The sequence below is a fragment of the Macrobrachium rosenbergii genome, chromosome 25 (assembly GCF_040412425.1).
Source record: "Macrobrachium rosenbergii isolate ZJJX-2024 chromosome 25, ASM4041242v1, whole genome shotgun sequence".
Taxonomy (NCBI): domain Eukaryota; kingdom Metazoa; phylum Arthropoda; class Malacostraca; order Decapoda; family Palaemonidae; genus Macrobrachium; species Macrobrachium rosenbergii.
This window is the reverse complement of record NC_089765.1, coordinates 27831251-27856386: the sequence shown is the minus strand read 5'-3', so window position 1 is coordinate 27856386 and position 25136 is coordinate 27831251. Positions and strand designations below refer to the sequence as shown.

The 25136-nt window shown below is 39.0% G+C and overlaps 1 long non-coding RNA gene across 1 annotated transcript; it reads right to left on the bottom strand.

The window, feature by feature from the left end:
• Positions 1–10720: 10720 nt before the first annotated feature.
• Positions 10721–22071, bottom strand: LOC136852510 (uncharacterized). The gene is made up of 2 exons (XR_010857172.1): positions 21770–22071; positions 10721–12888 (listed from the first exon to the last, which is right to left on the bottom strand). It is a non-coding gene; the product is annotated as an uncharacterized lncRNA (long non-coding RNA).
• Positions 22072–25136: the final 3065 nt, after the last annotated feature.

Sequence of the window (25136 nt, the reverse complement as noted above, 5' to 3'; positions counted from 1 at the left end):
TACATGAGCAACCATGGTTCTTCCCATTTAGCTCTTAATCCCTGACAGTTCCACAGGAAAAAATAAACGAGTCTTGCTTTGATTGACTTTGAGGCTGTTACACTGGAACCCCTTTTAAATGCTTTATGTTTATTACCTTGCTCCTGGCTTTTACACAGAAGATTTTTATGGCTGCCCTCCATTTATCAAGTTGACAATGGTGCTGCTTCGATGGAGGAGGAACCTGCCACAGATGGCACAGCCTCCCCAGTATCATGGGTGTTGGGCACCAGTGGTGGTGTTATTGTTATGGAAATTTCAAGTTCAGGAGCACCAGACGAAGTTGGTGCATCTTCTGAAGCATCAGGAGCACCAGTCACAGCTGGTGCAGGCTCCAGGGAGACACCAGCACCAGATATAGATAATGCAGGCTCTGAAGAGGCCAACACACCAAGTATAAATGGTGCAGCCAGGTACATCTGCCTCTGCCTCCCAAGAGGCAGGAATGCCAGATACTAGCAAAGCCTCTGAAGAGGCAGGATGCCAGAAATTACTGGTGCAGCCTCTGAAGTGGCAGGAGTGCCAGAAATTACTGGTGCAGCCTCTGAAGTGGCAGGAGTACAGGTCGCCACTGATCTTCCCTTTATGTTACCAAAGGAAGTACCTCTAGTAGCATTTACAATTCTTCTTCGGTTAGCAGCAATACTGGAAAAGGGATATGCCTGATTTAAGATACTGGTTTAATACTGTCTGTTTTGCCTCTGTAAATGCGATATGTTCAGTTACCCTTAATGTCTGGATTTCTTATTCCATGATGTACGCACATATCAAAATTCTTTGAAGATGGATGACTGTCTCCACAATGTATACATTTTACTTCTTTACAACATATACCATGCTCTGGTTCACTACACTTAAATGGGGCAGGCTTTCCTTGTAGCATCTGGTCAGTCTTTGGATATATTGCTTAACATTAAAATGCAACCACGCTGCTTTTATTCCATTTGTTAAGTTGAGTAAAATTGATTGTAACACTTAAATTTGGAAGTGGAACGAAGGCTCCACTGATCATCTTCATAATTTCAATTCTTCTACAAATTTCTCTTCTCAGTATATTGTCTGTTGGGTTGCAAATATCATTCCCTTGAAGTGATTCCAAAAAGTATGTACTGAGCAGTCTACTTTAATTCCTCCATGATGCGATAAGGCTTTTAATTTTTTTTTCTTTTGTTGAGGCCAATTCCACTGTCAGTTTTTCTAAACCTTCTGATGATATCTTAGCCCTCAGCAACAACACTTCATGATGTCTCTGTATACATTAAAATTATCACAATTAGAATGTTCCAGATTAAAGGTCAAATACTTATCATAAGAGGTTCCAAATATTCCTGGTCTTATTTCACATACATTTCTAGTCAATTTCCCTTTGCTCCATGCTGGAGCTTGGGGTTCCAGTATAATTACACAAGAAGGCTTCTAGCCTTTTCCAAACACCGGTTGTCAGAGGAGGGTGCAGAGATCGTCGTCCACGTCAAAACGGTATTATCAGAGGGTCAAGGGTTACTTGATACTTCATTGCAACTCATAAAGATCGAAAACATGAAAAAAATAAACCTGAAAATCTTCAGTATCACCAGCCTTTCATGGAGTTTATTTTTCCACCTATGGCATCAGTTAGAGCCAACTCCCAAATTTCTGCCCCCCTACCCTACCCCACAGGGAATGTCACAACAAAATTAGGGTGGCCCAAGTGTAAGCCAGACTAACTTTTTGGAACTGAGTATTAAAAGAATACAATCATTCCCACCCTAATCATATGGGCAAACAGGACAGAATGCCAGAGAGTCCTATCCCCAGAACCAGACCACCCCAGGAATCCATGGCCCAGCTCTGCAAAATAGTTCCGCCCTTGAGCTATCAATGTGATACCTCTCAGATCCAAACACTGTCGGGTAGTTGATGATCCTACCACAGGGCCTACTATTATCTTCAGATATAAACCCCAGTCCTAGCTGGGATATCTTTTCCTGTTATCAGGTCCAATAAATTTGACAAAAAGTGGAAAATTCCACAAAAATTAACCCAAATTACTATGTAATGATGTATAGGACTCTGGAATACTTGAACCCATTAACAAATTCCATGGGTTCAAGAGCTTCCTCATCACGGCAAGGTGGTCCCTAGTCGAGAGGGACTTAACTGTCAAATCAGTGGGTAGCGACTAGTTACAGAGAATGTCAGTTTTCTGTTTTCTTTTCCAGATCTCATAGCAGTGATGGAATTAAGTTCCATTACCTGGAGAACACTCAATGTGTTCTTGCTCTCTTTCTTTAGCTCTGAGGAGTGATGTACAAAGTGTTTTTCATTCCTCCCCCCTGGCCGTTCCTCTTTGGCCTCTGTCAGAGCAATTTTCAGATCTGCTGTTTTCTGGTTGAAGCACCATGAGAGACCCAGCTCTCTTCCCTTGTCAGCATTACGCTTTGGTCTTGGAAAACTTGGTCTTGAAAATTTGTTCTTGAAAATTCGGTCTCAAGCTGCTTTTCTTTAATAGTAATGCAAGATAACTTTTGAAATTTGTTGTCTACTTGGTGTCTTTACATGATATATGTAGACAACCAAAAAAGTAAATTTGTTGATTAAAGCAATATTAGAATATACGTTTATTTACCCTTTACATTCTAAAAAAAGTCATTAAGCTAAAAGCAATAGCTTTTAAAAATTCAGTTTGGTCATTTCCATCATACTTTTCTACTAATACATGACAATAAGCTTGTCAAGTTTTTCATATTTTCTTTTTCGTTTTGGCTTTTCTCTCAGCTGCATATATAAAATTTTCGTTTGTGCGAGTATGTCTCTTCCTTTTTCAGAACGTCAATGAATTTCTGGATGTCAGGATTTTGGCTTGAAACAGTGTCTTAAGGCTGAGTAATTTATCCATAACATGGCTTCGGATGTTCCTAAATTCTAGGAATTTGAACAAAATGTGGTGATCTTTATTTAACTGTTACTGTAATTTGATTGCCTAGTTTTGTTTCCTGATTTTACTGAACAGACTTATTTTACCTACTGAATCCAAATAAAAAAAAAAAAAAACTGTTCTACATACAGCTTAATTTTGATGAAATAACTGAAAAACCCAAAAGACCTAATTTTCTTATCTTAACTACTCGGAAAAATTTCTTTAATGTATTTATGTTTACAATAAAATATATTATATTAATCCAAGGTAAACATTTCTAGGTTTACTTTGTGTTTTGATAGCAACAGAAGAATTTATATATATATGTATATATTTTAATATTATTTGAAGCTTTGACGTTAATATTCAATGTAGATTTTGAGACCGGATTTTCTACCACAGTTTTCAAGACCAAATATTCCTAGCACCAAAAATAAGATATTGATGCCTACCCAGTTTGAATCACAGTACGATTTACAATGGATTCGCCATCTCATGTGGAAGATCATATCTGTAGAGTATTTGAATGCAAACAATTCTTTGAAATTTTAGTTATAATAAACGGAGCAGTATTAAAAAAATCATACAAAAATAACATACATGGTCACTTCCACTGAAAACTTTTCAACAGATCTTACCTTTCTAGCACGAATTAATGATATTCGTTCGAAGACACTTGAAGAGGGATGTCAGCCACACTGTTCAGCTTCAGATACAGCTTTGAAAAGTCTGGATCCAGTTCATAATGATGGACTCAGAATATGCACTGGAGCTTTTAGAAGATTCTGCTTTCCAAGTCGAAAGTGGTCACCATATTCATCGTAAATCAGTGCCTAGTCAGTAAATATGCAAACGTGATTTTCCCACTGTGTTATCGATCAAAGAGATACTGTACATTTGAGAACGATCACTCACCACCTTTCCCAGTTAATGCCAGTAGACTCCTGAGTCCACAAATATTATATATACATATAAATAATATATTTGTTATATCCAATTTGTATATATATATATATATATATATATATATATATATATATTTCATATATATATATTATATTTTATATATATATTTATTAATAGTATCCGTATATAAACACGTTATATATATAATGCAAGATGTTCTATAATATATATTATATATTTTATATATATATATATATATATATATATTTCGATATATATATATATATATATATATATAGTAGATATATATATATAATTAATTTCCTCCAGTTATAATTTTTCTCCATGGACTATGTACAGATACAACTTATCCTGAAACTTTTGTCTAAAAACAATCCACATCCCACCCCCCAGGACATCAAACAACATGCAATAGATCATAAAAGATGTAAAGGTCCACACTAAGTAATATACATTGATGGGTCCAAAGTCAGGCGTGAAATTTACAGCCATATCACCCAATTGAACAACCATTTTCCTCACCTAACAATGCATCAGTTATCACAACAAAATTGAGTCCAACAGTATCGACCATTAAAATTATTAAAGATATACAACTGCAGAAATTTGTAGTTTTTAGTGACTCTAGAAGGGCTATAAAAACACTTCAGAACTATAATCCATAAAATACCCTTGCACAACAAATAAAATTTTCACTTACCAAATTATATGAAGATGGTAAAACTATAGAAATATGTTGGATTCCCGCCTACTTGGGCATTAAGGGAAATGGAGAAGTCTGATGAAGTAGCCAAAGCAGCAATTGCCATGAGACCACACGTAGATATTCCAATGAATGATTATTGAACATCTGTAAAACTCATTATAATTAATAAATTGCAGAATATATGCAATAATGATTTTGACAGTAACAAATTAAAATATATTAAGCGTAATGTCGGAATACGATCTTAATCATATCAAAAGAACAGGCTCACACAAGTAATTGGGCACTCTGGTTTGAGCTATCGTTGAATAACCCCTAAGACTCAATCCCTATTTGTACAGACTCCATCTGGCAGGAAGTTCCCGGTAGGAATAGGCGCCTTCAAGTTGATCCTAGCCACATCAGTAAAAGAACACTGTAAACTCTTGGACAGTTACCTATGCTCAGTAGCCGCCAATGGCAGTCACTAACATCCCTCCACTACTGGGAAAGAAATACAATGAGAACATATTGACAGTGATGTCCAGACGGCCCCTGCTCGGCACCGACTTCCTTGGATACTTTGGCATGCCGGTGGATGTAGCTCACCACTGTCTTCTTGACCTAGCCTCCTTCCGGACAGCATCACTCTCCACTAACTCCAAGCAGCCATCCATGTTTTCAGTATTTCCATAGGCCTACACACCTCTTGCTGGAGTTTCTGGATAGCCTCAAGCCTGAACTCAAGCAGACTCATCAAATCCTAGTAAACTATGGTGCATACCACCACACGAAAATGACTGGGCCTGGCTATTCAAAATTTTGCCATCTACCCTCATAAAATTGATTGTTGCAAAAACAAGGCCATCAAGGAGATGGAGTACATGGCCAGAAGGCTTCCAGGCTTTGGCCACCCCACATCCCATATGGTGAAGAAAACAGACCGTTCATCTTGCCCCTGGAGAGAATACAGGCAACTCAGCCTACAAACAGAGCTTGACCACTATCCACTTCCCAACATGGCAGACATCACCTCCACCTTCTACAGATAAAGAATCTTCTCCAAGTATGACCTGATGAAGGGATATACTTCCAAGTCCAGTTCACTAAGACAATACTCAAAAACAACAAACATCACATTTTTTGGAATATACACTTTCAGCTACTTTACCTATGGTCTCTGGAGTACGGTCCACATTCCATGGCCTGATAGACAATATCTTATGTGATCTTCCATTTTGCATCTGCTGTGTTGATGACACCTTTCCTTTCTCCAGGAATCCCACAGACCACCAGAAGCACCTCAAGGCCTTACTGTTCCTACTTGGGGATAATGGTTTAGTGGGTCACCCCAACAAATGAGTCTTTAGGTCTTCCAACACTGATTCATGAATCAAGTCTTGGAAAACAGCATCCACACCCTACCCTTCAAGGTATCAGCTGTCAATCAAGAAATAACCCACTACCAGTGCTCCTGCTTAACATTGCACAAACCACCCTCAGCGGAAACCTGAGATGCTCAACTTCAGATACAGAGAATACAGTTGCCTGTATTCACTGCAGGGGCAAGAGGATCAATCTGTTTTCTTCACCATATAGAGTGTAGAAGGCCAAAGGCTTGCCATGGGTTCCATCTCCTTTATTGCATTATTTAACTTGATGAGGGTAGACAGCAGAATTTTGAATGGCTGGGGCCAGCCATGTACATGTGGTGGTATGCACCATGCTCTACTGGGATCCAAGGAATCTGCTTGAGTCTGTCTTGAAGTGGTCCAGAAACTCCAGCAGAAGGGTGTATAGGCATAAGGGACCTTGTGACTGACACCATTCTAGCATTCCCATTTTGAGCCAGACATGCTAACCATGGATGCCAGCAATGTCACCAATGTCAATGTATTAGAACAATCACCCAATGGGGTGACACAGTCCCTCTGTTTCTTCACTAGAAAACTCAATCCAGCTAAGCAGCAGCACAAAGCACCTTTGACATGGAACTTCCTGTCATACACCTTAGCATCCAACAGTACAGGCACCTACATGAAGCATACCCTTCACCATCTGATAGAGCACCAACCACTCATGCACACCTTTACCTAAAACCCAAATGAATACTCAGCCCATCAGTGGAACCAACCCTCAACCATCACAAAATTTGGGTTCACCATATGCCACATAATCAGCAGGAAGAAATTGGTGGCAAAACACACATATCCAGAAGAAAAGACAACAGAGTCTAGTTAGGGCTAAAGTGTGACAAGTTTGTCAACACCCAACTCCAAGACTGATACAAAGCTACAAAGGGAAGATGTCCCTTTTGGCAACACAGGCTGTACCATCCTCTGTGACTACCCCTGCCCCTTGTGCCAACCACTGTTCAGAAAAACGTTTTTGACCTCATCCATGGACTCTTCCATCCCTCCAGGAGAACAATAGCCAAATTATGAATGCAAAACTTCATCTGGCACAGAATACAAAGGGGCACGCAAACAATGGCTAATCAGTGCCTAAGTGCCAAACAAGCAAATTAACCCACCACACAGAATTTGGCTTTGCAAAATTTCTACAGCTCAGTGTCATTTTAGCCACCTCCACGTCAACACAGTTGCCCCCTACCCCCATCCAACAGCTCCAGATATATCTTCATGCCTACAAACTGATTCACTTGAGTGCCAGCAGCAGTACCATGCCAGAAGCAACAGCACAACTCTGCCAAGGCACTCCTCAGTGGCTAGTTCAGCCACTTCAGCGTACCAGGTGAAATAACTTCTGACTGAGGACCAGCCTTTATCTGAGATTTATGGACTGCCCTAGCAAATTAGTGAGATCAACATCCACAACACCACTGCCTACAACTTGGCTGCCAACAGCCCGGGAGAAAGGGCCCACATCCTCATTAAGGTCACCTAATTATCAGATGCAGCTGCCAAGACTTCAAAAAATACAACTGTCCTGGGTCCTCCTTGGCCTCTGCACTCCTAAGGAAGAAACCAGTGAAATGATATACATCCCAAGTAAGTCCCCCCACCCCTACCCTCAAGGCTGAAATTCCACCCGAAGAAGAACTCTCAAGACTTGATTCTGCAGGGACGTCAGAAATCATCACCCATGCATACATGATACATACCGTCTAGACACAACACCCATGTGTCCCCATTAGCAGCCCCAGACAGGAGGCCCATCTCATTCTTGAACATAAGGAAAAAGTGATCAAACTACAACGCCATGGACAACAGTTAGACTGGGTTTCCATTGGTAGGCTAAAACCTGCATATCTGATGCTGATGACACCCCCACCTGTACCGTCACCCTGTCCAAATCTGGCTATCACAGATGCTTGATCTGTGAAAAATTGTTTTTGTAAATAGCAACCTAGTATCTTAGCATTCTGGAAGGCATCTGCCTAGTATGGATGTGGAACAATTGCATATTTTTGTCTTGTATCTACAAAAATGTAACTAGCACGCTACCAGCATCACAAAACGGTACCTTCCTAGTAGGGATGTGGAACAGTTGCATATTCTTATCAAACACCTGCAAAAGGTAATTGTATTGTTTTATTACCCAATGTTCCAGTTTTTTAACAACCTAGTACCATCTCAGAAGGCACTGATCAAGTAAGGATGTGGAATGGTTGCATATTGAATTATAATCCATGCTATCTTTGTAACTTCTATATTCTTAGTCTTGTCTTTGTCTCTGCTGTTGAGAAGTCATTTAAATTGTCAACGCTTCACCGTTGAATCCAGGTTTAATTGCCAGATTTGGCAGCCCATCAAGATGCAACTTCAAGGTTATGTGACTTACGAGTATATGTTGCATACCGATTCTGTCTGCACAAGTGGTCAGCTACCTGTCACCAGTTTTCCACCCACATGCAGAGACAAAAGGGTCAACTAAACAAGAATAAGGTCTTAACCCACAACCCTGTTTGTCCTTCTTACAAGGCTTTGTATTCCACATCAACATCAGAATCCTACATTCTGTTGTATGGATGAAGGTGAGAAAGATTATAGGAAGGTTTACTTCTAGACCACCTCCAGTTTTCAAGGTCCATGGAGAGCAATGTGACAAATCATTTATAAGTGGGTAATACCTTTGCTGAGCATTTTTAATATTTCCCCATGAATTAAATACTCTCTTAATGAGAGAATGCTTTGTTGAAGTCACATGGTTTAACCATAGAATAAATGTTCTCTATCCTTTCTTTCCCTCTTATTCCTACTTCAAACACATTTTATTAGCTTCCTTTATTCTTGCTATTCAACTTCAATGCGTATTTCCAAGAGCTGATATTGTGTACAGTTTGATGTAAATAGCATGGGCATTCAGTAATAAAATTCACAGCTTATAAGAACGAGAATGGGAGAAGGGACCATGGGTGGGAAGAAGTTTGCTTTCAAAGCTATTTCAGGGAGTTATGGGTGACATCGGATACCCGAAAGATGTTTTGGACCTCTTCGGCAGAACTGTCCTAAAGGCTTCACTTATTGGACTCCATGGGTGCTGAGCCTTGGGTCAGGAGTTCTGCTTCAGGTCATAAGTCCATCATGACAGATAAAAGGATGCTTGCCTCCATGCTCACAAATTCAGTCCTAACAATCAGGTTTAGCTTACACGTGTTTTTTTCCCCTATCTGATTTGGTCACAAATTCAGTCCTAACAATCAGGTTTAGCTTACACGTGTTTTTTTCCCCTATCTGATTTGGTGCTATCCCATATGGGTAGGATATGAAGTGGATATGAGAAGTGCATTTTTTTTTATTTCACTGGCATTCGTAACAAGCTAGAATTTACATCTTTTCCTTTCGACGTCTGATGGATCCATCTAGAAAAAAAAATCCCTTTCCCTAGATATGCTGACTCGTCCCCGCAATGATTATGACCCCTGCACCTTCTGAATGACTAACTCCAGTCAAGAAAACAGTGCAGTTATGGATCTGTTATTGACTTCTGCCAAATCAAATCACTGGGATGCCAGGCATATAAAATTCCTGATAGTGTAAATGGAAAACTGTCTGCTGGTTACCACATGTATTCCACGGTCATCTGAATTTGGCCCTTACCTGTACCCACTCTTTAGCCTTTTACCTTACCTCTTTTCCCACTTCCTTTTTCTGTGCTGCTGTCCAGTGTCTCTAAACAATTACTTCCTATTGCAACTGTGGAGTTTTCACCTTTAGGTTTTTGTACTCCATCTCATTTTTCTAGATCTCTTCATCTTGGTGTCTAACTGCTCCAACCCCTCTTTTCACTGTCTTAAGCACCGAATGACTGTAAGGGCCCTCGTGCTTTGCTTTATAGCCTAAAACTCAATCATACATTAGATTATGGAGCTTTGTTTGATAGCATGAAACTTTATGACTGTGAAAAAATTAATCTGAAGTCACAGCTGATCAAAAGTACAGGTATTTTGAAGTTTACAATACTTTCTCAGAGGTACTGCAGCAAATCAAGCTTCTACTGACTTTAAGGAAAAGAAAACAGATTTTGAGTGCAAAATTAGAATAACTGATTTCTTTGAAGATGAATATGATTTATCCTTTAACCAATGGATGAGTTTCATTCATTTACCACGCTGCTTCTTACAAATAAAAACAGCTTAACTTCACGAGAGCTTTTAGGTGTCTCCAGATGACTGCCAACACCCCGTGTAAGAATACTGAACAATGATAAATACATTACAACCAAGGCGGGGTAGTTTTACCGACTAACTACAAACCATCTCCTGATGGAAATAACGAAGCAGTTACTCTTATAAGGTCCTTCAACATCAAATAAAATGTATTATCCAGCAAATGCCTCTCCAATTTCTTAGAGGAATAAAATTTATACATGTCCCCTCCTTGCGTTTATGCAGTCAGGAAAGTAAGTGGGAGCAACATCATCTTATTGTCCTTTTCCAAAACTGACAAACTACATAACTCATGGACATTTGCCTATAGGCATTTTTACTACATAACTCATGGACATTTGCCTATAAGCATTAAAAATCCATATGCAGGCCTAGTCACTGCTTCAGGTAACTCTTTCACTTTGAAGAGGAAGAAGAATGGCCACAAAAAACATTACAAGAATCATTAAAGTTTAAAATACAAAAGGCCCCAAAACAGCAATAAAATTGGAAAAACAAGATTTACTTGACTAAAATCTACCATAGAAAATAAAAATCCTTTGTCAGAATGAAGTATGTACTTGACTGGTCATACATATAAGAAATGTTGCTGTGTACAGTTGTGGATCCAAAGAACATACCACAAACTGAACCTGCGCTACCTAACTGCATCAACTATGGATGTGGACATTAAGCAAAGTTTAGATAATGCTAATTTTTTTTTTTTTTTTACATATAATGTACCATACAAAATTAAAGCTACTAATGACAAGAACATGCAAGATACTCAAGAATCTAAGCTGGAGTTGAAAATAAGACTGATACTTAATCCAAGTTAAACTTCTTTGTACAAAACAGTGCTAAGAAACTAAGCTTTCCCAAATCCCTAGTATTAAAAGAAACAAATTCACTCTCAGAAAGAACTAATAGCATAATGGAACCCATCATACGGGTGTGCACTAGGCACCACTAAACGGTGTTTGGAGAATTCCTTTGGCCCCTATTATGCATTAATTCTTAGCTTTTAACTTAACCTTCAGTATGCTTCCTTCCTGCCATCTTGCCAACTCTAGTTATTACTTCCTGTTGCAACTGAGGGTTTCTCCAGTTTTCACCTTCAGATCTTTGTACTTCATATCGCTGGTTTTCTGATCTTTTTATACTGCTGTCCAACCACTTTAACCACTAAATGGCTGAAACTGCCCCATTGCTTGGCTTCACAGCCAAAATTTGATGATTCATTTATTCATAATAGAACCAAATCTATACAATGCCTTGCAAAGTATGGAAGAACAAAAAGTAGATAGCCAAACATCATTAAACAACTCGAAATAAACAACCATAATAATAATTCACAACTGCAAGATGACAAGAAAAGACTACCAGCAACTGTAACTCTCCCTACACAGAAGCAAAATATTGACAGTAACAATACAGAATCACCTGTCAGACCAAAATTGCCATCAAATTTCTTATACCATATAGAGTAGAATACCACTGTTCTACAGTGTCGGAAAGGAGGCTGTATAATGGCAGTTAAAACACTTAGTAAAAGCTAAAATATACATTTAGTCACAGCACTTAGTACTGTCTTTCACTTCAACCAATCTAACTCGGAGAAGTTTGTCTGACGAGTCTTTTCTTTAGTACAGCTCCTTTCTTCTTGCCAACGCTAAAATAAATTCCCTTGAACTGAAACACTGTTCTCCTTTCTACATGAAGCGACTGGGGAAGGCAAGTCATGATTGCCTCCTCTCTCTCTCTCTCTCTCTCTCTCTCTCTCTCTCTCTCTCTCTCTCTCTCTCTCTCTCTCTCTCTCTCTCTCTCTCTCTCTCTCCAGTTCTCGATAATTCTGGTATGCGCCTGCATTATCACATGTAGACGTTATGTAATCCTGGTCAACTTGGACAGTTTGGAGATATATTGAATAAACATTACATGAAATTTCCAAGAAAATGATGATAAACATGCTTTTAAAGATAACCAAAAATAACCAAAATTCACCAAAATTTCACTAAGATCGTAATGAACACACGTTCTTTCAAACTGAACTTGGCATGAAATGAATGCATTTTATGTCGACGGTTTCAGAACAGTAGAGAATATTATAAGAATTTATCTAATTTCAAAACTGCAACAGAGAACGGTGCTAGGAGGGAACTATACAAAAGAAGAAATGATAATCTCTGGATTTATGCTTTGACAACACACACAACTGAAAAAATCTTAATATATTTTCTAAGCTCCTGTGGCACTCTGCTTTCCTGTAATACTCTCCACTCGAAGCTTGTAGCTCTGGAGTACTATGACCTACCTCATGATCCTTGGACTTTCAGTTTAGCAGCATTGAACGTATGTAATTGGCTTGTGGTATGAATGTATCACAACATCCGTCCCATACAGGTACAGATGGAATCTCTCTACTTCAAACATCTTTGAAAGGCACTAGTCGATGGTACAATAGTTGTGCTTGTTCTTCTTGAGTTCCTTACTTGCATAAGTAACTGGAAATATGCCATCCACAAATTCTTGCAATAGTTATGTCCCCTAGTCCTTCATCTGCTGCGTCCATTCTCACTATGAAAATTCTTGCTGAAGTCTGTCACTGCATTTCTTAAGGGCTGCTTCAGTCCATCAAATGCCTTTTGTTGAGGTTTCTCCCACTCAGCCTTGTTTGGTCATCCGTGTAACGTATGGAGGCAGCCAGACATCATGAAGTCTCAAATCCTGGGGGAGGAGCAAGAAAGTCGGCAGTTAGATCTCTATCTATATTCTTATTAGAAAAACACTCTCTATAGGTGGCTCTATCTATCTGTCTATGTATGTATGTATGTATGTATATATATATATATATATATATATATATATATATATATATATATATATATATATATATATATATATATATATATATAGCACAAATGATCCAGAGCGCACCACAATCCTCCACGCCTAGTACTCAAGGGAAACTTACAACCATTTCAACCAATAGGCCTACATCCTTTTACAAAACCAGAAATAACATTCACAGAGTGAAACACTCAACAGGTTTCCTTAGCAAGATGAACACCTTAAATCAGGTACCCGCACAGGTGCAGCACTATTTGAATTACCGAAACGAATTAAGTTAGCCTCATTCTGCAATCCATTACTAATATTTATTGATACACTAGCATTTCTTTCTGCAATCCATCACTAATATCTACAGGTAGTACACGAATATTTGCACTATCAAGCCTTCCACCACCTTCTCTCTTAGTGGTGGATTCATCTCCAGACTCAGAATGTTGGAAATAATCTCAAGGCCTAGCCACAGGGGTTTCGTCACTTGGACTGGTTTGTTTAAACATTTGAGCATGATACAATACCTACCTACTAGATTCCCTTCTTTAGTCCTTATTAGACATGAAATTGATCAAGTGCTTTGTTCTACAACGCAAGATACATTTGGAGGACCTACCTTTGGAAAATTCCTTAACTAAATATGATTTCCTTCCTGAGCACCTAAGGCACTTGACACTTTCCCTTCATAATACCTTGCTTGAGCCTCTTGCTTTCTCACTACCTGATTATTAATATTAGGTCTGTTTAAATCAAATCTACTTTTAATTAACCTTCCCATCAATAATTCACAGGGTGGTACTCCAGTAGCATTAGGTGTTGCTATGCAGTAATAAATCTATTTTGCATCTTCATACTTCCATCACAATTCCCTAAGAGCCTGCTTAAAGGTTTTCACAGCATTTTCTGAGAGTCCACTCAGAGAATGGTGATAAGGAGCACCAGTTATGTGTCAAATGCCATTTCTAGTAACAAATCTACAAAACAATGACCGTAATTTGGAAGCAGTTATCCTGTATGTACATTAGTTGGTATCGCCTCCAGCCATTTCTAGTAAGCATCTACTACAATAAGATACACATGATCATCCACAGGTCCAGCATAATCACCATGCAACTGAGACCATAGTTAATTGGAAATTCCCAATGATGCAGAGATGTTTAGGAACAACACTGTTCCGGTACTACTGCCAAGGCAAGTACTGACCTTATGCTTTATCAAACTTTTCATCCCACCTGTACCTGGGTGTGCATATGCAACTCCTCAGTTAGCTTCACGTCCTTGAACAGGTATCACAACTCTGTATTTCCACACTACGCAACCTTGCATTACAGTCAGCTCATTTCTACAATCATAGATCCTAGTGGGGAAGCCATGACCTCTGAGAAACAAAGCAGAATCTGCGGTAGTTCTTAACCATCCCACAAAAAGCACTCGGTTCCTGGTCACTCTCGGGTCTAGGAAAATTCCTAACAGCTTCTACCTTGTTCTAAGAAGTATGGATACCTTCACAACTTATCTTGTGACCTAAATAAATCACTTCTTTATCTATGAATGAACATTTCTCTCTCTTCAATTTTAACCCCTTACTAGCAAGTGAGCTTCAAGTTTCAGCAGTGGAACCAGTAATCAATATATCTAATTACACCACAGTACTGTATTAGGAATATCTTTCAAAACATTTTTCATAGATCTCTGGAAAATACTAACAGTGCAATTTAATCCATACACCTTTATGAACAATAATAACCATGCACATCTGTGATTCCCCATCCAATCTCAGCCGATGATGTACACGACTCAATTCTAATGTACGTACTAAAATACTGACCTCGGACAAGACCAGCAAATATGTCGCTGGGTATACTGTGTAAAAACCACATTCATCATTCAAGATATCTAAAATTAGCACAAACCCTAACACCTTTACCATTATCCATCACAACATTAACAGTGTGATTATCCCATTCTGGGTAAGTAACAGGCTTTGTGGCACCCATGGATTCAAGTCTAAGCCATTCTCTCGCAGCCATTTCTCTCATACTGTAGACTACAGTTCTAAGTGGTTTATGTACAGTACAGGTACAGTATTTTCCTTTACCTTTATAGACACCTCAAAATCCTTCAACCAACCTAAGCTTGAATAAAAAACTTGTTCTTAACTTTGTTAATGATCTTTAACTTCAGCCTCAACATTTGATACTTAGTTAACATCTGCATTAATTTTTTGTCTAGCAATAGCTTTCCAGTCAGTTTTAAGTTCACATAACCAGTTCATGCTTAGCAAAGAGGCAAACCCACTTTCAATTACAACTAGGGACCTGAGAAGGATTATTTGAGCCACTAACAAAGATCTCAAGATTCCAATGAATTTTCAATTTTTTTTTTTTTTTTAACTTTTTCCACTTATTTTTTTTACTCATGATGTGTTACTTGCAAGCTAAAATAAAGTTCAGCCATGAAAACAAAGTGCTTAAAGATGTAGCAATTTTTTTTTATATAAAACTGGAATTATTTTCAAATGAGCACTTAGCTGGGAATGAGAGTCAAAATAGATTCCACAGCGTTAAGGGTTAATTAAGCTATTTTACGAGGATAACATTTGAACTGAACTCCATGAGATCTGTAACGTAAATATTTACAATAATGTTTTAACAGTGTTCTGTGTGAATCCTTAATTTAAAAAATAAAGCTTGTCATTATAACAATTTTTCAAACTTTACTTTACACGTTTTGTCCAAAGAGAATTACAGTTTTACTTACTGTAGGTACTTTTCTGCCGTTGTTATTAAATCTTTCGGCAGAATAAACGTGCAATGAGCGTCCATATCCTGTGCCGCACGAATAATATATATAATTGTCAACGTGTAATATGAGAGTTACTTATTTTGTAAGAATCTTTTGTGCAAGTTGATTTTTTTTAGATTTTATGAGAGGTCCTTTGTAAAATTTCGAATCTTTACGTGGAGCTTTTCCTAGAAAATGGTTATTTTTTCCAGTTAATACTCAGTATTAAAATAAATTTTATACCCTGCTTGCTTATGATATTATGTATCTTTATGTCTGATGTTCTAGTTTAGTCAATGTTAATACCTTCCCAGTGAATATCTGAGTTTTACAAGTTTTCATAGGGAATCATCTGGACAAGTAAATTCAAGTTTTTATGGGGCGAAGCAAATCTTTGTTATGGCACTCTGAAACCGCTTAATGAACGTTCCCTAGAATAACTATATTAATGGGGAAGCCCCAAATTTTCACCTTGGTTCCACATTAGGTCTTTTAAGAGGTCCACTTCTTTTTCTGTCCATTGCACATATAGCAGTTTTCTTTAAAGATGCTAAACTGAGCAGAACACGACTGGCTTCCCAATCCATCGAAGCGTTAATTCGTGATTCAACTATCTTCAGCAGTGCTTCAGCTACTAAGCATCTCAATATATTAGAACCGTCACTTCACTCACTGTTCCAGTATGATGAACTGTCTCAGTGTAACGTACAGGTTTTTTATTAGGTTTGGAGAAAAGGCTCACGAAAAACAAATTTTTTTTTTATAATTACTATGGTTTGGGCATGTGGTGAGGATGAGTTAGGACGGAGGAGTGAAGAGGTCTTGGTAGCAGGGCGAGAAGGCGGCAAAGGGTGGTGCGATCAAGTGAAGGAGGATTTGGAGAAGCTTTCGAGAGGAAATACATGGAGAAGACGCATCAAGGCGACCGACCCCTTAGCATAGGCATATGGCAGTGGGCATGAGGAAGATTAACATTATTCCCAAAGTGGCCGAGGTACTTAGGCTCTTTTTTCCATCATGGCATTAAAAAAAAGGGGAAAAAACTAATTTCGTTGTAAACTAAATTTCCGAGTTCCAGAACAAGATAGAGACAGTTTATTTGATATATGGTGTTCGGTGAAATCCTATGCATTGTTCTCATCCTATTCAATATAATAATTACTAGAACTAATGTCCGCAGGTGGCTAGAATTCCCACGTCTATGTTGAATCGGTGCCTCCGGTATTCCCCATCCCCCCCTCCCATCACAGTCATCACTCCCATTCCATCCCCATTCGCGGAGAGGACTATGGGAGAGCGTGTTAATGGGAGGGAAATGGAGGCTGCGTCATTAATGGCTGAGTCAACAGACGATCTCCTGGAGATAATTTGTGCCTGTCTGTGAATACCGAAGACGGATTCATCGCATCCGGGCCTTTGCTTTAGACCTCCGCTTAATGATGGATCAACACATCTAGTTGGAACAATCGTTTTCTCAAGCTCAGGAATCATTGACGGATCGCTTCAGCCGAAGATAGACGTACAAATACAAGCGCATTCAGTCTCGCGGAGATAAGGGTAATCGGCAGCACAATGCCGCCTGTTCCTTCAAAGGCGCAACCCTTCTTGGAATGGCGCCCGAGAGAGAGAGAGAGAGAGAGAGAGAGAGAGAGAGAGAGAGAGAGAGAGAGAGAGAGAGAGAGAGAGAGAGAGAGAGAGATCTTTGACATTAAAGCACAGATTCAAGTCATCACGGTAGGCAGGAGAGAGAGAGAGAGAGAGAGAGAGAGAGAGAGAGAGAGAGAGAGAGAGAGAGAGAGAGAGAGAGAGAGAGAGAGAGATCTTTGACATTAAAGCATAGATTCAAGTCAAGTAGGCAGGAGAGAGAGAGAGAGAGAGAGAGAGAGAGAGAGAGAGAGAGAGAGAGAGAGAGAGGAACTTGTTTGTAGAATTCCATGGTCTACGTTTTGCAAAGTTTTACCAGAGACTGTACTTGCGAGCTGCAAATCGCTAGTCTAATAACAGTGGCGCTTTGAAAATTTCTACTTAGGCACTCCTACTGGCGTAAATGTCTTGAATGTACCCTATCGTCATTAACCTTTATTGGTAATTCAATATCGACGCCACAGAAATAAAAATACTCAGCTATTATTGGTATTCCGTCTCTCTTTAACACACACACGCACACACACGTTTTCTTCTAGTGAGGTTATCTTCGGAAATTATTTATTTTATGAATACACAAAAATGGGAAACACTTAGTTTTCCATGTAGTCAAGTTCTGAACTATTTTCCAACACACTGTTTTGATTTGTTAATTCCCGAGAAGCCAAATGAAATATAGCAACTTTTTTTACCTCTTCCTACCCCAACATATCGTCATCATATTGTCACAAGCACGAGGTCGTTTTATTGTTCTAGCTCTCTTATTACCCTTTGTTTATGCAGTATCAAGATCCTTTTCTCTAAGCCTTGATTAGTATATGGTGTCAGCACCGTTCCCTTCGGACCCTGGGTGCACCTACTTTTTAGCCTTTTACTTTTCTTACTTTCCAGCTTCGTTTCTTCAATCTTGCTCTTTAACTTCTCTAACGATTATTTCTTAGTCCAACTGTTGGGTTTTCTCCCAGTTCCACCTTTAGATCCTTGTACTTCATCCCCTTCATTACCTGGACTCTTGTAACTTGGTGTACAAGCACTCAACACCTTTTCGCTGACTCAAGTGCTGAATGGCCGACAGTACCTCATCGCTTGGCTTGACAAGCTAAATTTCGTAAATGGTCACAAAAATTCACTTCTTTGAATAAGGCTAGGCAAAACTATATGATACCTGTAGGTATCACACAGTTTTCTTATTGTCCTTATTGCTAGCAGAAAGGAGCAACAACGAGGTTCTCCTACCTAACGAGCGAAGTGGTAGCAACAACGGAGTTCCCGTGCTTTTGCCGGGAGAGCCGTCGCTACCACAGCCTTGGCTTCTGAAAGTTTTTCCGTGAAAAGCATCACCCGTTTGTTCATTCATTCATCGAGTGGCAGAGCAGCAGCTTTATTTTTTATCTACGGATTTGCATTTTTAGCGTTATTAGGAAACTACTATAACAGATGAACCATTGAATAAAACGTCTGTTAAGAGACGAGAAGCAAGAGAGAAGAAAAACACGGACAAACACAGGCAATTGAAATGGGTGATAAAATGGAGTGGAGTGACAGGGGGAGAATAATATTGAGAATTGGGGAATTAATCCAATAACACCATAAACTACCTTGTCGCCTTTTCCATCGCTAATCGCGCGCAGAATTAATCTCCCGGAGACTATCTTTTATGCCCACATTTTCCATGCCTAATCATTATTCATACTATTTTTTTTTCTCCTGCTGTGCTTAATTACAATTCTATCCTCAGACACAGGCCTCCTATCAGCTACTAAAAGCAAAACCGTCATGTCTGTTTCTTTCAAGTGCCTTCACGTCAATTTTATCTCCTCAAACAACTTGACTATCAAGCATTTCTTCGCCTTACGAAGCCTCATAACGAATCCCACCCCTCAGTATTTACTCCATCAAAAAAAAAAAAAGTTTGGTATTGCACAGTATCAAAGGAGTAACCTGATGTTGGCTTCTTAGGAAGGTTATCAAATTTTGGAAGGAACATTAATTTTCGTCTCTACGTTGTCTACAGCCCTTTACAGGTCCCGCGCAACAGACGTGCACTCGTGTTCACTTTATCCATTTTGCATGTGAAACAAATAAATTTGTCATTGCCCGTCATCTATCGATTTAAAAGATCGCGATAGTACAAGTAAACACATATCGATGCATCTTCAAATTTCTTTAGAGCCACTACTGTGAAGATAACCATCTTTTTAAGTGGAACAATATTTAGATAGATAGACATTTCTGTCTGTGACAGGCTGGCAATAACTCTCTTGGTCTAATCCACCTGGGAACCGTGGACAGATTTTCAAAGGGAATGACAAAGAGCAGTTGCTGATTATTTTGTTTCAGGACAAAGAGGGGGTACGGAAAACTCTTTGACATTACCATTGTAATGCCATCGGCTCTGTTGCTCGTAAAAGATCCCAAGCTTCTGACGTCGCATAAAAGAGTACGTGTTGAAAGCTTCTATTCTATGTGGCTCATATTTCCTATTATCTCCGCTTGCTGTACACCCGGCATACATCATCTAATCCCTTGTTCCTGTCGTCACCTTTTTATACCTCCTTCCAATCTACAAAATCGAGCCCCAATCATTATTCACCATCTCCGCATTCAAAGGGCTCTCTGGATTTCCTCCCCTCCTCGTTCTCCCCTAAGGGTGATGACATCTCGTTATTTGGCCTCATTTCCGCCTTTAGTACTTCTCATTTCCCAATCAGGGTAATTATGAAAGCAATTGGTTTAGTTATGGCTTCGAGGGCGTTAAGGAATACATAGAGGAGGTCGAGGGAGGAAGAGTATGTAGGATGGAGGGGAGGGGAGGGGCGGGGAGGGATGGCAAGGAATGAAAGAGCGAGAGGGAGCAGAGAGAACGGAAAGGAAAGGGGCTGGGGAAACGGAGGGAAGAGGGGAGAAGAACCGAGAACTGAATGAAGTGAGGAGAAGGAGAGGAGAGGCCAACTCTGGTGGAAGTCACAAAATCCACAGGTGGATGGAAGACGAGGTGCAGAAAGGAAGGGAAAGTCAATGTTAAAAGAAGGGAGCAAAACGCTAATAGAAACTGAAAAATACGAAGACGACTAGCAAAAAGAATCATAAGTTTGTTGGATAAAGAATGTGAGATGATATTGGTATGAAGGGCGAATGTTAAATATTTAACACTTCTTACATCACAGTTTTTGTAATGTGCTACATGTGAATTGAAAGGAAGGAATGCACATTTCTAAAACTTATGCTATTTCCCCGTAAGGCAGGAGAAAGAAATAGCATTCATTGGGTAAACAAAGACCTGAGAGATCGTATATTTCAAAATCAACGTAAAGGCATATATGAGAGAAAGCGAATCTGAAGACTAAAACTGAAAGTGAGACATACCAGATGGCTATTGATTATAGGAAAAGCTTGAATGAAATGCTTCTCAAGCAATATCAACAGATTTATGAACCACTTCTAAATTCACACACTTTTCAGCTGAAATGAGAACAGGCACAACCACCATAAAATAATTGGTCTTGTTTTCCCTGTACATTAGTTCCCTGAACTGAATTTGTGAACTATATTTTTCAACAAGGGAATAATAAATCGGTGCTTATACAACACAGTAACAATTCTTGCTTGCCATTTGATGGACCAAACTGAGTAATGGGCAATTTAAGTAAAACTAAAGATATATACATTTTTTAATGATTAATTTAACCTTCATATGCATACGACAATTATGATAACTCGAAATGTTGGTTGATAAGAACAGGTGTGCTGTCAGAGAGAGCGCCTTGCCAGCGATAACCCAGTCACTGAAAAGGTGATGCAGAGCCTCCCCAGTCCATTGCCGAATAGCCCGGCCCTTGGAATTCTGAACATTTTAAAAGCACTTTTGATAACACTCAACGAATATGAATTTATATAAGGCAACAAGCTTTTACAAGTAGTGTCAAAGACCCGAATGATCAAATCAAGCCAAATCAATATTGAATCACCTAATGAGATTTATTAATGAAGACATTCCGAAATTAATGCCACACCTCAACAATTCAACAATAACCGTCTTAAAGTACAACCTGCGTTAGAACCATCGAATTTTAATCCTACTGGGGTTGGTGGGGGGGGGGATAGATTCCAACACTAATAGTAAACAATCTCATCACTCCTAATACATGACGGATCAATGGACTTTTCAACATGAATGAAATTTGGCAAATCACCTCATAAATGTAAGTTACGTATATCCAAAGGTTTTTTTTTGGTAGGTCGAGAACAAAATAGGACCTTGCAAAAAATTGTTGCTTGAGTGAGTGTTGCTTAAATCACCATTTAAATACCGCATCTGCTATTCGGGGTGACATACCTCAAGCACATCCGTTCCAATGAATTACTGAGGAGTAGGATCGTCGTGTCGATGGTGGATAGCGATGTAACGACGATGTCGGTTGATAATTCGGTCGAGAGCCGTCTCCAGGCGGTGGTTCTCTTACGCAGTCATAACAAAAGACCTTACGTCCATACGAACAGCAATAGGGCAAGGGAGGGAGAATACCCTCGATATACGTCCTCAGGTACGGTGGCACCGGTCTTACTTGCACTGGGACTAGCTTCTCACTGCCTGTGTCAAATTCACTCGGCTTTCGACTGCTGCCTTCCGAAACTTCTCTGGTGAAACGTATAAGCAGCAGTACAGTTGTTTAAAACAATCAGATTCCCATGAGAAACCGAAAATGTCACCCGAATTGATGGGTATTTAGCCGCTAATGAAACAAAGGTTCATCATGAGAAACTAATTACATCATAGTATAAAAGTCCAGTGGGTTAAAAGTAAGATAAATTATAGAAAAATAAATGCGAAAGCAACTTTTCTTAACATTTGAAGACGTCGGCCTTAGGGCCTGGAGGAAGTACTAAAAATACTAGAAATGTTGCGGAGAGGTTGGCGACACAATGGGTGCATAATTTATGAGATTTTCATTTTGTATAGTTCCGTTTACCACCGTTCTCTGCTGCATTATCGACAATAGATAAATTCTTTAATTCTCCCGAGGAACTTTATATCGATATATGTTGGTTTTACAAATAAGTTTATTTTGAAGGAACAACTGTTAAAATAAACATTAGTGGAATGTTATTGATTTTCATTTATAGTTAAAATCTTGTTACTTACGATTTCTTAGAGGTTGTATTTGATTTGTTTTTTCCAGACATTCCATGTTGACCAGGATTATGTAAATGCTACTTGTGGTAATGCAGACTTGTGCCAGAAACATCGAGATGTGAGAGCAGAAGCTCAGACGAACAGACGACAAAAGGAAAGTTCTGGCATCCCTTCCCCAGCCGTCTCAAGCTGAAAGACAATATAGTGTTTCAGTTCAAAGGAATTTATTTTAGCGTTAGCTGAATGTAAGCAGTCGTTCAAAGGAAACAATTCCTCGAAATCCCCTTCTAAGCATTACGAATGGGCAAAGTGAAATCACCGTGCTTAATGTTGTGAAAATATTTTTCTTAATAATATCTTTTAGTAAGCGTTTCAATCAAGCCCTTTTTAAATTCACAGTCCACTACCATCCCAGAGCCTCCTTTCACCAGTGTGTGCCAATATATATAAACAAGGAAATGTATAAATATATACACACACATATATATATTATATATATGTATATATATACAGTATATATATAGTATCAACATTAAGCTGTATTCCCTTTACCCAATTATTGCTACATTTACACTTGAACTGCTGAGTCATGGATGAATCCCTTGCACAATGAACTTTCATAGCATTAGTCGCTTCGTACACCTAAGCAGTAGGCTTATCAACATTGCATCAAACCACACACTTGCATGCACTTTCTTGTTGCTTGGGTGTTGAGGCCCCTCCTTCTCAATACCACTTTCACAGGGGGACCTTTTCTTCCTTCCGACACTTCCCAAACTGCATATTCTATTCATCAAGCCATCATCATCCATTCTTTGCACAAGACCAAACCATCTCAAAACCCATTGATCTATGCTTTCACCTACAATAACCTTTTTTCCACTCCTGTTGCGTACCTTCACATTTCCCACCCTTTCAACTTTTCTTATACTATAAATACTACTTGGACAATTCTTCTCTGCAGCTTCTTTAATTTTTTTGTCGCGGGAAATTGGTTTAACAGTCCTTTTATACTGTACATAGACATTCTGAATTTCCTCCTAATTTTATGTTTATATTCTGCTACTTGGCTTTCTTCCTGTACTGTGACTCTCCTCTCCTCCCACCTTACCTTACCTCAGTCCAAAATATTAGCTCCTAAGCTCTCAAGTACTAAAAAGAATTCAGTTCTTCCATTCTTTCACTTTCCATAGCAACATTCACTGCGCCATCTTCCTGGTTTCTTTAATATCCAGTTCACTTTCCTTGGGAATGTATTACACCCAAGGGGAATTATAACGGACACGTGCATTTGCTCGACCACGTTTCGACCAAACTAGGCCTTTTCGTTTAAGCACACCGATAAACAAGCGACTTATTGACTTTGCTGTGCATATTCTTGCCGAATTCAGATTCTGCACTTAGAATCGGCGTCAGCCTAGCTCCACCATGTTTACTGATAAGAAAGCTTGCAATGCTTGGTTAATTCTGAATTTTTATCTCTTGTGCATGCGTAGCTTTTTAACATCCCCTAAACCCTATATTCTTAGGTATTTATCATAAAAAACAGAAAGTTAGAAAATGATTAGATAGCGTAAGTGTATCACTACCTTCTCGCGAGGTTGGAGGTAGGTTGAGGGGAGGGGCGCTCAGTAACGTTCGCGAGCCCGCAAGTTTAAGCACCATCAGGTACGTAAATTGTGCACAGCTGTTATTGACAACTATCAAAACTGGAGAGATCGGAACGTTTTTATTTTTTTCCGATTTTTGTTCGAATTTTTGGTACTTTTGTACTAATTGTTCTTCTGCTGGTGAGTGTTTGTCCTTGAAACGTTTCATACCAGGAATTTGTTCTCTCTGGCATTTCATACTTTGTCTTAGACCTTATTGTCGCTACTTTTTTTTTTTTTTTTTTTTTTTACATTTGTGGTGTGGGACGGCTAGGCTTGAGACAAAGCGTAAAACCTTTGAACTTTATTTATGTCGACATTTACTTTATCATTAACATGCATGGACCAAAGTAACACGTTGGACATAACAGAGAATTGGCCAATTTAGAAGGTTTGGCCGCCAAGCAAACACATGAAAAGATTCAACAAGGTAGCCTTGGTCCGCGTGAAAGTTCTTCCAAAAAAGTCTTAATCATTTCCAAATGAGTATGCATGGGAAAAGATATGAACATAACAAGTGACAGATACTTTATGAGCTGTGATTAAGAGTATTGTTCGACAATTGGCCTATCCTTTCTGTTTTGATACTAACATACAGGTGAAAATAATTTCAAGATGACTCGACTCGAGAATTTTTGTGACTTACAATGATTGTGAAAGTACTATACAGCAAGGTAGGATGACAGTGCTTTGATACCAAGTTTTTTGCTAGTAACTTCAGTGGTTATAAATATAAAACAGGAGATATGCGCATCATATTAAGAAGGTGGCGATTGCAAAAGTGAGACGTTATCTTATGGATACAAAAAATGATCCAAGTTTTATAAGAACCTCTTTAGAACTGAACTTAGAAATGATTTACTACTACTGGATGTCTCATGGCATAGCCTAAGAGTGGACATAAGACATATTCTGGACTT